This window comes from Hypanus sabinus, chromosome 7 (assembly GCF_030144855.1).
Source record: "Hypanus sabinus isolate sHypSab1 chromosome 7, sHypSab1.hap1, whole genome shotgun sequence".
NCBI classification, from domain to species: domain Eukaryota; kingdom Metazoa; phylum Chordata; class Chondrichthyes; order Myliobatiformes; family Dasyatidae; genus Hypanus; species Hypanus sabinus.
Genome location: NC_082712.1, coordinates 79802813 through 79817212, shown reverse-complemented (window position 1 = coordinate 79817212; position 14400 = coordinate 79802813).

Sequence of the window (14400 nt, the reverse complement as noted above, 5' to 3'; positions counted from 1 at the left end):
GAGTGGGACAGTGGGATTAGTTTGGGGACTGATTCAGTTCTGTGGGGAGAGAGTGGGACAGTGGGATTAGTTTGGGGACTGATTCAGGTCTGTGGGGAGAGAGTGGGACAGTGGGATTTGTTTGGGGGCTGATACAGGTCTGTGGGGAAACGGTGGGACAGTGGGATTTGTTTGGGGACTGATACAGGTCTGTGGAGAGAGTGGGACAGTGGGATTAGTTTGGGGACTGATACAGGTCTGTGGGGAAACGGTGGGACAGTGGGATTTGTTTGGGGACTGATACAGGTCTGTGGAGAGAGTGGGACAGTGGGATTAGTTTGGGGACAGATACAGGTCTGTGGGGAGAGAGTGGGACAGTGGGATTAGTTTGGGGACTGATACAGGTCTGTGGAAAGAGAGTGGGACAGCGGGATTAGTTTGGGGACTGATACAGGTCTTTGGGGAGAGAGTCGGGCAGTGTGATTAGTTTGGGGACTGATTCAGGTCTGTGGGGAGAGAGTCGGGCAGTGGGATTACTTTGGGGACTGATACAGGTCTGTGGGGAGAGAGTGGGACAGTGGGATTAGTTTGGGGACTGATTCAGGTCTGTGGGGAGAGAGTGGGACAGTGGGATTAGTTTGGGGACTGATACAGGTCTGTGGGGAAACGGTGGGACAGTGGGATTTGTTTGGGGACTGATACAGGTCTGTGGAGAGAGTGGGACAGTGGGATTAGTTTGGGGACTGATACAGGTCTGTGGGGAGAGAGTGGGACAGTGGGATTAGTTTGGGGACTGATACAGGTCTGTGGGGAGAGAGTGGGGCAGTGGGTTTAGTTTGGGGTCTGATACAGGTCTGTGGGGAGAGAGTGGATCAGTGGGATTAGTTTAGGGTCTGATACAGGTCTGCGGGGAGAGAGTGGTACAGTGGGATTAGTTTCGGGACTGATACAGTTCTGTGGGGAGAGAGTGGGACAGTGGGATTAGTTTGGGGACTGATTCAGGTCTGTGGGGAGAGAGTGGGACAGTGGGATTTGTTTGGGGGCTGATACAGGTCTGTGGGGAGAGACTGGTACAGTGGGATTAGTTTGGGGACTGATTCAGGTCTGTGGGGAGAGAGTGGGACAGTGGGATTTGTTTGTGGGCTGATACAGGTCTGTGGGGAAACGGTGGGACAGTGGGATTTGTTTGGGGACTGATACAGGTCTGTGGAGAGAGTGGGACAGTGGGATTAGTTTGGGGACTGATACAGGTCTGTGGGGAAACGGTGGGACAGTGGGATTTGTTTGGGGACTGATACAGGTCTGTGGAGAGAGTGGGACAGTGGGATTAGTTTGGGGACTGATACAGGTCTGTGGGGAGAGAGTGGGACAGTGGGATTAGTTTGGGGACAGATACAGGTCTGTGGAAAGAGAGTGGGACAGTGGGATTAGTTTGGGGACTGATACAGGTCTTTGGGGAGAGAGTCGGGCAGTGTGATTAGTTTGGGGACTGATTCAGGTCTGTGGGGAGAGAGTCGGGCAGTGGGATTAGTTTGGGGACTGATACAGGTCTGTGGGGAGAGAGTGGGACAATGGGATTAGTTTGGGGACTGATACAGGTCTGTGGGGAGAGAGTGGGACAGTGGGATTAATTTGGGGACTGATACAGGTCTGTGGAGAGAGTGGGACAGTGGGATTAGTTTGGGTATTGATACAAAGCTATGGGAGGACAGTGGGATTAGTTTGGGGACTGATACAGGTCTGTGGGGAGAGAGTGGGACAGTGGGATTAGTTTGGGGACTGATACAGGTCTGTGGGGATAGAGTGGGGCAGTGGGTTTAGTTTGGGGTCTGATACAGGTCTGTGGGGAGAGAGTGGATCAGTGGGATTAGTTTAGGGTCTGATACAGGTCTGTGGGGAGAGAGTGGTACAGTGGGATTAGTTTGGGGACTGATACTGGTCTGTGGGGAGTGAGTGGTACAGTGGGATTAGTTTGGGGACTGATACAGGTCTGTGGGGAGAGAGTGGGACAGTGGGATTAGTTTGGGGACTGATTCAGTTCTGTGGGGAGAGAGTGGGACAGTGGGATTAGTTTGGGGACTGATTCAGGTCTGTGGGGAGAGAGTGGGACAGTGGGATTTGTTTGGGGGCTGATACAGGTCTGTGGGGAAACGGTGGGACAGTGGGATTTGTTTGGGGACTGATACAGGTCTGTGGAGAGAGTGGGACAGTGGGATTAGTTTGGGGACTGATACAGGTCTGTGGGGAAACGGTGGGACAGTGGGATTTGTTTGGGGACTGATACAGGTCTGTGGAGAGAGTGGGACAGTGGGATTAGTTTGGGGACAGATACAGGTCTGTGGGGAGAGAGTGGGACAGTGGGATTAGTTTGGGGACTGATACAGGTCTGTGGAAAGAGAGTGGGACAGCGGGATTAGTTTGGGGACTGATACAGGTCTTTGGGGAGAGAGTCGGGCAGTGTGATTAGTTTGGGGACTGATTCAGGTCTGTGGGGAGAGAGTCGGGCAGTGGGATTACTTTGGGGACTGATACAGGTCTGTGGGGAGAGAGTGGGACAGTGGGATTAGTTTGGGGACTGATTCAGGTCTGTGGGGAGAGAGTGGGACAGTGGGATTAGTTTGGGGACTGATACAGGTCTGTGGGGAAACGGTGGGACAGTGGGATTTGTTTGGGGACTGATACAGGTCTGTGGAGAGAGTGGGACAGTGGGATTAGTTTGGGGACTGATACAGGGCAGTGGGGAGAGGGTGGGACCGTGGAGTTAGTTTGGGTATTGATACAAGGCTATGGGGAGAGGGTGGGACAGTGGGATTAGTTTGGGGACTGATACAGGTCTGTGGGGAGAGTGGGACAGTGGGATTAGTTTGGGGACTGATACAGGTCTGTGGGGAGAGTGGGACATTGGGATTAGTTTGGGGACTGATACAGGTCTGTGGGGAGAGAGTGGGACAGTGGGATTAGTTTGGGGACTGATACAGGTCTGTGGAAAGAGAGTGGGACAGCGGGATTAGTTTGGGGACTGATACAGGTCTTTGGGGAGAGAGTCGGTCAGTGTGATTAGTTTGGGACTGATTCAGGTCTGTGGGGAGAGAGTCGGGCAGTGGGATTACTTTGGGGACTGATACAGGTCTGTGGGGAGAGAGTGGGACAGTGGGATTAGTTTGGGGACTGATTCAGGTCTGTGGGGAGAGAGTGGGACAGTGGGATTAGTTTGGGGACTGATACAGGTCTGTGGGGAAACGGTGGGACAGTGGGATTTGTTTGGGGACTGATACAGGTCTGTGGAGAGATTGGGACAGTGGGATTAGTTTGGGGACTGACACAGGGCAGTGGGGAGAGGGTGGGACCGTGGGGTTAGTTTGGGTATTGATACAGGGCTATGGGAGAGGGTGGGACAGTGGGATTAGTTTGGGGACTGATACAGATCTGTGGGGAGACAGTGGGACAGTGGGATTAGTTTGGGGACTGATACAGGTCTGTGGAGAGAGTGGGACAGTGGGATTTGTTTGGGGACTGATACAGGTCTGTGGAGAGAGTGGGACAGTGGGATTAGTTTGGGGACTGATACAGGTCTTTGGGGAGAGAGTCGGGCAGTGTGATTAGTTTGGGGACTGATTCAGGTCTATGGGGAGAGAGTCGGGCAGTGGGATTAGTTTGGGGACTGATACAGGTCTGTGGGGAGAGAGTGGGACAGTGGGATTAGTTTGGGGACTGATACAGGTCTGTGGGGAAACGGTGGGACAGTGGGATTTGTTTGGGGACTGATACAGGTCTGTGGAGAGAGTGGGACAGTGGGATTAGTTTGGGGACTGATACAGGTCTGTGGGGAAACAGTGGGACAGTGGGATTTGTTTGGGGACTGATACAGGTCTGTGGAGAGAGTGGGACAGTGGGATTAGTTTGGGGACTGATACAGGTCTGTGGGGAGAGAGTGGGACAGTGGGATTAGTTTGGGGACTGATACAGGTCTGTGGAAAGAGAGTGGGACAGTGGGATTAGTTTGGGGACTGATACAGGTCTTTGGGGAGAGAGTCGGGCAGTGTGATTAGTTTGGGGACTGATTCAGGTCTATGGGGAGAGAGTCGGGCAGTGGGATTAGTTTGGGGACTGATACAGGTCTGTGGGGAGAGAGTGGGACAGTGGGATTAGTTTGGGGACTGATACAGGTCTGTGGGGAGAGAGTGGGACAGTGGGATTAGTTTGGGGACTGATACAGGTCTGTGGGAAGAGAGTGGATCAGTGGGATTAGTTTGGGGACTGATAGAGGTCTGTGGGGAGAGAGTGGGACAGTGGGATTAGTTTGGGGACTGATACACGGCAGTGGGGAGAGGGTGGGACCGTGGGGTTAGTTTGGGTATTGATACAGGGCTATGGGGAGAGGGTGGGACATTTGGATTAGTTTGGGGACTGATACAGGTCTGTGGAGAGAGAGTGGGACAGTGGGATTAGTTTGGGGACTGATACAGGTCTGTGGGAAGAGAGTGGGACAGTGGGATTAGTTTGGGGACCGATACAGGTCTGTGGGGAGAGGGTGGATCAGTGGGATTAGTTTGGCGACTGATACAGGTCTGTGGAGAGAGTGGGACAGTGGGATTTGTTTGGGGACTGATACAGGTCTGTGGACAGAGTGGGACAGTGGGATTAGTTTGGGTATTGATACAAAGCTATGGGAGGACAGTGGGATTAGTTTGGGGACTGATACAGGTCTGTGGGGAGAGAGTGGGACAGTGGGATTAGTTTGGGGACTGATACAGTTCTGTGGGGAGAGAGTGGGACAGTGGGATTAGTTTGGGGACTGATACAGGTCTGTGGGGAGAGTGTGGGACAGTGGGATTAGTTTGGGGACTGATACAGGTCTGTGGGGAGAGAGTGGGGCAGTGGGATTAGTTTGGGGACTGATACAGGTCTGTGGGGAGAGAGTGGTACAGTGGGATTAGTTTGGGGACTGATACAGGTCTGTGGGGAGAGAGTGGGACAGTGGGATTAGTTTGGGGACTGATTCAGTTCTGTGGGGAGAGAGTGGGACAGTGGGATTAGTTTGGGGACTGATTCAGGTCTGTGGGGAGAGAGTGGTACAGTGGGATTAGTTTGGGGACTGATACAGGTCTGTGGGGAGAGAGTGGGACAGTGGGATTAGTTTGGGGACTGATACAGGTCTGTGGGAAGAGAGTTGGACAGTGGGATTAGTTTGGGGACTGATACAGGTCTGTGGGGAGAGGGTGGATCAGTGGGATTAGTTTGGGGACTGATACAGGTCTGTGGAGAGAGTGGGACAGTGGGATTTGTTTGGGGACTGATGCAGGTCTGTGGAAAGAGTGGGACAGTGGGATTAGTTTGGGTATTGATACAAAGCTATGGGAGGACAGTGGGATTAGTTTGGGGACTGATACAGGTCTGTGGGGAGAGAGTGGGACAGTGGGATTTGGGGACTGATACAGGTCTGTGGGGATAGAGTGGGACAGTGGGATTAGTTTGGGGACTGATACAGGTTTGTGGGGAGAGAGTGGGACAGTGGGATTAGTTTGGGGACTGATACAGGTCTGTGGGGAGAGAGTGGGGCAGTGGGATTAGTTTGGGGACTGATTCAGTTCTGTGGGGAGAGAGTGGGACAGTGGGATTAGTTTGGGGACTGATTCAGGTCTGTGGGGAGAGAGTGGGATAGTGTGATTTGTTTGGGGGCTGATACAGGTCTGTGGGGAAACGGTGGGACAGTGGGATTTGTTTGGGGACTGATACAGGTCTGTGGAGAGAGTGGGACAGTGGGATTAGTTTGGGGACTGATACAGGTCTGTGGAGAAACAGTGGGACAGTGGGATTTGTTTGGGGACTGATACAGGTCTGTGGAGAGAGTGGGACAGTGGGATTAGTTTGGGGACTGATACAGGTCTGTGGGGAGAGAGTGGGACAGTGGGATTAGTTTGGGGACTGATACAGGTCTTTGGGGAGAGAGTCGGGCAGTGTGATTAGTTTGGGGACTGATTCAGGTCTATGGGGAGAGAGTCGGGCAGTGGGATTAGTTTGGGGACTGATACAGGTCTGTGGGGAGAGAGTGGGACAGTGGGATTAGTTTGGGGACTGATACAGGTCTGTGGGGAGAGAGTGGGACAGTGGGATTAGTTTGGGGACTGATACAGGTCTGTGGGAAGAGAGTGGATCAGTGGGATTAGTTTGGGGACTGATAGAGGTCTGTGGGGAGAGAGTGGGACAGTGGGATTAGTTTGGGGTCTGATACACGGCAGTGGGGAGAGGGTGGGACCGTGGGGTTAGTTTGGGTATTGATACAGGGCTATGGGGAAGAGGGTGGGACATTTGGATTAGTTTGGGGACTGATACAGGTCTGTGGAGAGAGAGTGGGACAGTGGGATTAGTTTGGGGACTGATACAGGTCTGTGGGAAGAGAGTGGGACAGTGGGATTAGTTTGGGGACCGATACAGGTCTGTGGGGAGAGGGTGGATCAGTGGGATTAGTTTGGCGACTGATACAGGTCTGTGGAGAGAGTGGTACAGTGGGATTAGTTTGGGGACTGATTCAGTTCTGTGGGGAGAGAGTGGGACAGTGGGATTAGTTTGGGGACTGATTCAGGTCTGTGGGGAGAGAGTGGGACAGTGGGATTAGTTTGGGGACTGATTCAGTTCTGTGGGGAGAGAGTGGGACAGTGGGATTAGTTTGGGGACTGATACAGGTCTGTGGGAAGAGAGTTGGACAGTGGGATTAGTTTGGGGACTGATACAGGTCTGTGGGGAGAGAGCAGGGCAATGGAATTAGTTTGGAAACTGATTCGCGGCAGTGGGATTAGTTTGAGGACCGATTCAGGGCTGTGGGGAGAGCACAGGGCAGCGGGACTGGTACAAGGTAGCAATGGTGATAAATCAGCATATAGGAAGATTGAACATCTGGTGAGTGGTGCCACAACAACAACCTCTTACTCCATGTCAGCAAGACTAAGGAGCCCATTATTGCCTTCAGAAGGAGGAAACCAGAGGTCCATGAGCCAGTACTCATCAGAGGATCAGAGGTGGAGGGGGTCAGCAACTTTAAATTCCTCCATGTTATCATTTCACGGTGCTTGTCTTGGTTCCTGCACCTAAGTGCCATTACAAAGAAAGTACAGCAGCACCTCTATTTCCGTGGAATTCTTCAGAGATTTGGCTTGACATCTAAAACTTTGACAAACTTCTGTAGAAGTGTAGTGGAGAGTATATTAGACTGGCTGCATCACAGCCTGGTCTGGAAACACCAATGCCCTAGAACGGAAAATACTTTTTAAAAAAGTAGTAGATATGACCCAGTCCATCATACCTAAAGGCTTCCTCACTATTGAGCACATCATGAAATACTGTCGGAGGAAAGCAGCATCTATCATTAGAGATTCATCTCCCAGAACATGCTCTCTTCTCACTGCTGAAGAAACACTTAACTATTCCCACCTTTGAACTCACTTCCAAGGACACCTCATCTCATGTTCTTGATGTTTATTATTGTTTCTTTCTTTTTGTATTTGCAATTTTACCCCTCTTTTGCACACTGGTTGTATACCCAGTTGGTGTTATCTTTCAATGATTCTATTATTGTTATTGGATTGTGTATGCCCACAAGAAAATGGAGACATACATGTAATTTGATAGTAATTTTTCTTTGAACTTTTGAGTGCTGCGAGGTCAGCAGGACAGTGGGATAGACAGATACAGGACCACAGGGAGAGGGGGAATGCTTCCGGAATTAGTTCTGGGTTGACCCCAGAAATCACTAAGATTCTGGTCTCTGAATAACCTCCGTCAGGTTCAAGCCATTAGTCAGGGCAAGAAGACCTAAACCCCATGGCCGTTATGCAATCAATTCAATCTATAGTAGTTTCCAAGGTGTGATCTGGCAAGAAAAACAGAAAAGACTGGAAACCGTCAGCAGGTCAGGCAGCCACTATGGAGAGAGTAAGTTTTACTTAAAACATAGAACAGTACAGTACAGGCCCTTTGGACACAATGTTGACTTTTGAACTTGATTCATGATCAATCTAACCCTTCCCTCCACAGCCCATAGCCCTCCATTTTTCATTAATTCATGTGCCCAAGAGTCATTAAATTTTCCTGATATATTAGCCTCCACCACCCCAGTAGTGCATTCCAGATACTTACCACTTTATGTAAAGAAAAGCTACCTCTGATATTTCTCATAAACTTTCCTCCAATCACATTAAATGGTTGGCCATAAGACCATTAAGATATAGGAGCAGAATTGGGCTATTTGGTCCATTAAGTCTGCTCTGCCATTTCATTATGGCTGATCCATTTTCCCTCTCAACCCATTCTCCTGCCTTCTCCCTGTGTCCCTTCATGTCATGACCAATCAATAATCCATCAACCTCTGCCTTTATACATGAAAATTTAGCTTTCACACCTCTGTGGCAAAGAATACCACAGATTCACCACTCTCTGTCTAAGGAAATTCCACAACTCTGTTCTAAAAGGGCCCCCTCTATCCTGAGGCTGTATCCTCTGTCCTCTGGTTTTGGTCACTGCCACCCTCTGAAACAAATACTCATCTTTCCTTCTTACACTCTTACAGAACATAGAACATTACAGCATTATACAAGCTCTTTTACCCATGATATTGTGCTGAATTTTTAACCTATTCTAAGATCAATCTAACCCTTCCCTCCCTTTCTCTATCATCCATGTGCCCAAGAGTTTATTAAATGCCCTTAATGTCTCTACCATCACCCTTGGCAGAGCATTCCACCCACCCAGCACTCTGTCTAAAGAACCTATCTCTGGTATACTCTTTATACATTGTACACCTCTATCAAATTGTCTCTCAGTCTTTTTCACTCCAAAGAGAAAATCTCTAGCTTGCTCAATCTTCCCTCATGTCTCTAATCCAGGCAGCACCCTGGTAAATCTCCTCTGCATCCTCTCTAATGCTTCCACATCCTTCTTATAATGAGGTGACAGAACTGACTACAAAGTGGTCTATCCAGGGTTTTATAGAGCTGTACTTGAACTCAATCCCTCAGTTACTTAGGGCAACGCAACTCTTATCAACGTGTGGCAACTCTGAAAGATCTATGGATTTGGTCCCCAAGATCCCTCTGTTTCTCCATACTGCTAAGAATCCTGCCAGCAACCACGCATTCTGCCTTCAAATTTGACTTTCTGAAATGAACTACACCACTTTTCTGGGTTGAACTCTATCTGCCACTTCTCAGCCCAGCTCTGCATCCCATCAATGTCCTATTGCAAGCTACAGCAATCCTCCACACTAGCCACAACTCCTCCAACCTTTGTGTCATCTGCAAACCTAACACACACTTCATTTCTTCAAGTCATTAATAAAAATCACAAAGAGCAGGGGTCCCAGAAGAGATCCCTGTAGAACACCACTGGTCACCGACCTCCAGGTAAAATACACTCCGTCCACTGCCACCCTCTGTCTTTGATGGTTAAATCAAATTTCCCCAGATCCCATGCCTTTTGATTTTCTAAATAAGCCTACATGGGGAACCTTATCAAACGTCTTACTAAAATCCATAAACACCACATCTACTGTCCTGCCTTCATCAATGTGCTTTTATCACATTCTCAAAGAATTCAATCAGCCTCCTAAAGCATGGCTTTTCCCCACAAAGACACATTGACTATCCCTAGTCAGGCTATGCTATCCCAGATATTGAGTTTTCCAATTTTAGGCTACCCTTCATTCCAGTGGGGACCCCCCTCCTTTCAATACTCCAATATTTGTTTTCTTTTATTCAATCCACCCACCCCCCTCCACATCACTATCACTCATCTTCCTCCCCCTCCTATCTTGGTTCCATCTGCCATGAACAAGCAGTTCCTCCACAGGTTTCTCCACGCTCTTCTCTCCCCTATCTGGTTCTGGTTCCATCTGCCATTCACCTCTCCTCCATTTTCACCTTTCTTGCGTAGAGTGCAGCACTGGTCACCCTGTATGATTTTGATCAATCTGTATTGCCCTTTGTCTACCACCTATTAGATGGACCTCTCCAGGCCATCCACCACACCTCTCTCCTCCCCAGTGTAAACTGTCCTTCATTATTTGCCTCTCCTCAGTTCAATAATGGCTTTAGGCTCCTGTCCTGCACTCCCATACTAGTTCTGTTGACTGTATCTCCTCTCCACTCTTAACCCGATGAAAGCTTTTGACCCAAAACATCAACTATTCCAACCACAGAGGCTGTTTGACCTGCTGAGTTCTTCCAGCAGATGCTGCAGAAAAAGACCTTAAAGCCCACCAGGTCCATGCTGACACTTTTCTGTCAACACCAAATGCTTGCATCAGGTCAATACCCTTCTTTACTTTCACTATATAAGTGTCCATCTGAATGTCTCTTCATTAGAATACAGCACAGTACAGGCCCTTCAGACCACAATGTCGTGACAACCTTTTAACCTATTCCAAGATGAATACACCCCTTCCCTCTGACATAGCCCTCCATTTTGCATTTATCCATGTGCCTAACTCTTAACATATCAGTGGAATGACAGGCTAGATTGTGTGTGTCCGCACAGTACCGGGAACTATGCCATCAATTTGCATGACATGTCATTCAGGGTCTTGGGCAATATATGTTATTTCTTGCATGACTATACTTTTGCTTGCTATTTCGAATGTGCTGTGTGTTTTGCACCTTGACCCTAGAGGGACACCGTTTCATTCAGCTGTATCCATGTACAGTTGAATGATAGCTAAACTTGATTTATTTTAAATTTGAATTTAAATGTGCCTAATGTATCTGCCTCTACCACCACCCCTGGCAGTATGTTCCATGCACTTACCACTCTCTGTGTAAAAACCTACCTCAGGCATCACCTATACTTTCCTTCAATCATCTTAAAAGCATGCCCTCTTGTGTTAGGCATTGTGGCCCTGGGTAAAAAGTGCTGGCTGACCACATCATCTATGTCTCATATTGTACATAAAGTGATTGGATCAGATTCCATCAACTCCTCTGGCAGCACATTCCAGATATCAACCACTCTGTGCATCAAAAAATGTATCCATCAAATCCTCTCTGAAATCCCTTCCTCCCACCTTAAACCTATGCCCTCCATTTTTTTCTTTGTACATGGGCAAAAGATTCTTGCCATGGTGCATCAGCTCATCTAGTCCACACCGAACCATTTAAACTGCCTAGTCCATTGAGCGGCAGCTGGATCATAGTCCTCCATACACCCCCCATCCATGTACCTATTCAAACTTCTCTTAAACGTTGACATCGAGTTCATATGCACCACTTGCACTGGCAAATTTTTCTACACTCTCATGAGCCTCTGAATGAAGAAGTTTCCCCTGTTGCCCTTTTCATCTTTCACCCTTAACCCATGACCTCTAGTTGTAAGTCCCACCCAACCACAGTGGAAAAAGCCTGCTTGCATTTACCCCATCTATACCCCTCATAATTTTCTATCAAATCTCCCCTCAATCTTCTACATTCTAAGGAATACAGTCCTAACCTATTCAATCTTTCCATATAACTCAGGTCCTCCAGACCTGGCGACATACTTGTATATCTTCTCTGTACTCTTTCAACCTTTCAATCTTTCCTGTAGGTAGGTGACCAAAACTGCACATCAAACTACACCTTCACATAGCTTTACCAATCTCATCACTGCCTCAAGCTTTTTCTCTTTGGGAAAAAACAAGCACAGGGTATTCAATCTCTCCTCAAAGCTGAAGTCCTGGGATGTCCTCTGGACTCTCCAGCACAGAAGTGATTCGGCCTGACTGATACAGGCAGGGCAACAATTATACCCAAGAAGAGCATTGTGATCTGCCTTAACAACTATCATCCATCAGCACTCACATCTATAGTGATGAAATGGTTCGAGAGGTTGGTCATAGCCAGAATCAACACCTGTCTCAGAAAGGAATTGGATCCACTGCAACTTGCCTATTGCCACAACACAATCTCAATGGCTCTCCATGTTGCCTTGAATCACCTATGTCCAATTGCTGTTTATTGACTATAGCTTAGCATTTAACTCCATCAATCCTACAGCCCTGATCGAAACACTATAGAATCGAAGCTTCTCTACCTCCCTCTGCAACTGGATCCTCGACTTCCCAACCGGAAGACCACAATCTGTGTGGATTAGAAATTACATGTCAACCTCACTAACAATCAACATTGGTGCAGCACAAGGATACGTGCTCAGCCCACTGCTCTACTCTCTACTCCCAAGACTGTGTGGCTAGGCACAGCTCAAATGGCATCTATAAATTTGCTGACAATGTTGGCAGAATTTCAGATGGTGACGAATGGGCGTACAGGAGTGAGGTTTACTAGCTAGTTGAGTAGTGTTGCAACAACAACCTTGCAACAACATAAGCAAGACCAAAGAACTGATTGTGGACTTTAGAAAGGGTAAGATGAGGGAATTCACACCAGTCCTCATAGAGAGATCAGAAGTGGAGAAAGTGAGTAATTGCAAGTTCCTGGCTGTCAGTATCTCCGAGGACCTAACCTGGACCCAACGTATCGATGCAGATACAAAGACAGCAAGAAAGCAGCTATATTTCATTCTAGGAGTTTGACTAAATTTGGTTTGCCAACTAAAACGTTCAAAAACTTCTGTAAATGTACCATGGAGAGCATTCTATCTGGCTGCATCACCGTCTGGTATGAGGGGTGGGGTGGTATGGGGGCTACTGCACAAGATCAAAGTAAGTTGCAGAAACTTGTAAGATTTGTCAGCTCTATCAAGGATACTAGCCTCTGTAGTATCAGACATCTTCAAGGAGAGGTAACTTGGGAAGGCAGTGTGTACCATTAAGAATCCTCACCACCTAATGCCCTTTTCTCATTATTACTGTCAAGTAGAAGGGACAGAAGCCTGAAGGCACACACTCAATGATTCAGGAACAGCTTCTTCCCCTCTGCCATCGGATTTCTAAATGGACTTTGAATCCCTGAACACTCCCTCACTACTTTTTTTGCACTACTTATTTTAACTTAACTATTAAATAGCTTTTTCTCTATATTTATCATGTATTTCATTGTACTGTTCCCATAAAGTTAACAAACTTCATAAATGGCAGTGATATTAAACCTTATTCTGATTCTGTAACTGTCCCCTCCTACACAACTGCTCAGGGATTTGGCTAGGAGGTGCTAAAAGTGGCCTACAATCAACAGGATGATTGTTGTCTGCAACAGACACGAATGACAAATTTTAAACAAGATTACCCAGGGTCGATGCATCATCGAATATATTTATTGTTACTGCAGTGAGAAAAAAATAAAAGTAATTTGTTCGAAAATAGGCAAAAGATACCAATCTTTCAACAATTGTTCCTGTAATTGAACTTGTTTGTTACCCCAAAGGTAATACTTCATATAAGTTACATGCTTCTTTAAAAAAAAGTTTATATATTGTATAGATTAAATCAAAGATTAAGCACAGAAGTTCCAAAGAAGTCTGTCCATTGGCGCAAGAAATTAACAATTTCAACAGAGTAATTAACTGAAAATCTTTCCATTCATTTCTGTCCAATGCCCTCTATTTTTGGTTTGGGTGATTTACACTTTGTGCTCATCAAAAGGAAGGAATGTAGATGCAGCAGATAAAGAACTCTTTCTATTTCAAGAGCCCAGTAACACACACTCTGAGGGGCAGACACAGAGTGAAGCTCCCTCTAAACTGTCCCATCACACACTCCCAGTGTCAGACACAGTGAAGCACCCTCCACTGTCTCATCACACACTCCCAGGGTCACACACAGAGTGAAGCACCCTCTACACTGTCTCATCACACACTCCCAGGGTCAGACACAGAGTGAAGCACCCTCTACACTGTCTCATCACACACTCCCAGGGTCAGACACAGAGTGAAGCTCCCTCTACACTGTCCCATCACACACTCCCAGAGCAGGGATGTAAGAGGCAGTGGAAAGCATGAACTGGCATGCTGTTGAACGAATGTCTCTCCCAATGAGGCTCACATTTGGGATCATTCTGTGCGCAGTTGAGCCAAACTACCACTAGAACCTAGTACTCTGTACACCTCCACCATCCCGGCCTTAAGTATAGGATGAAATACAGTGAGAATGCGGGGAGATTGCACACATCTTTACCACGTCATTCAGCATGCCCAATAGAACTTCTATCAGGAACCTGTATTTCAAATACAGGGCAATGATTTTCTGCACAGAACGGTCATACAATGTTGATTATTAAATTCCAACACCAGTACATTGCAGAAGCAGCTCAGATTTTTTTCAGAACACTGACGTAATTTCAACCCTTCTAAAATGGTGGGTGTTTGTGCCATCACACACTCCTAGGGTTAAACAGAGTGATGAACAAGTCCGTGGGGTTAACATCTTATCCAAATAACACACTGACAGGGTGCACTCTTTCAGGATGCTTCCATTTATGTGCATTGGTCTGGCTAATGTACATG